Source organism: Hippocampus comes, unplaced genomic scaffold (assembly GCF_001891065.2).
Source record: "Hippocampus comes isolate QL1 unplaced genomic scaffold, H_comes_QL1_v1.1 scaffold74, whole genome shotgun sequence".
Taxonomy (NCBI): domain Eukaryota; kingdom Metazoa; phylum Chordata; class Actinopteri; order Syngnathiformes; family Syngnathidae; genus Hippocampus; species Hippocampus comes.
This window is the reverse complement of record NW_017804812.1, coordinates 838,619-839,405: the sequence shown is the minus strand read 5'-3', so window position 1 is coordinate 839,405 and position 787 is coordinate 838,619. Positions and strand designations below refer to the sequence as shown.

The 787-nt window shown below is 41.7% G+C and overlaps 1 long non-coding RNA gene across 1 annotated transcript in view; it reads left to right on the top strand.

The window, feature by feature from the left end:
* The first annotated feature begins 742 nt into the window (after positions 1-742).
* The window catches only part of LOC109513250 (uncharacterized), an 8,551-nt gene continuing 8,506 nt past the window's right edge, over positions 743-787 (top strand). The window contains exon 1 of the long non-coding RNA XR_002167696.1: positions 743-765. This is a non-coding gene — a long non-coding RNA (uncharacterized LOC109513250). The remainder of the gene's footprint in view (positions 766-787) is intronic.

Sequence of the window (787 nt, the reverse complement as noted above, 5' to 3'; positions counted from 1 at the left end):
ACCAGCAGGTCAACGAGCTTCCGGGAATTGGTTGAAGAGTAGCCTCTGTGGTTGAAACCAAACTTTGACATTTCGAACCACACCCAATTTGGCATCCACCAATCGCAGCGAAGCCCTTATTTGCATATATTTGCATAACCAATCAGAACGGTCCAATTTGCATAACCACGCCCACTTTCCAGTATCCAACCACCCGTCCGTCTGTCTGTCTTCATGACTGCCCGTCATCTGGCCCACCAACCTTGGCCTCGCTCCATAACCACGCCCCCTGGTGCACCCACCAATCACAAAAGACCTCATTTGCATAACATGGCCCCCTTTTCCACCAATCGCAGCACGTTATCGTGGCGCTCCACCCACTTTCACGGCCATCAGCGAATCAACAGCCTTCATTCCAGCCAGGCCACACCTACTTTCCTGGATTTTTCTGCCTGGAAAAAAAAAATCCAGGAAAAAAATTTTTGGAAAAAAAAAATTTGAAAAAAAAATTTTTGAAAAAAAATTTTGGAAAAAAATGTTTTTGAAAAAAATTTAGAAAAAAACTCAAAATTATTTTTAATTGTTTTTAAAAATGTTTTTTCAAAGTTAGATTGTGATGATGTGTTTAAAAATGAAGTTGAGAGTTTAAGTGTTCTTTGTAATCAAGCTTTATTTCTTTTGCAGAGTAGACAATCACAAAAGCATAGGAAAACGTTGCAAGTTGGATGGCACTCTGCTTGTTGCTGGGCGGCAAAGTGGTCAGCTCTTGAGAAGAACGTGGGACAGGTGTGTTGACCTGAGAGGAAAG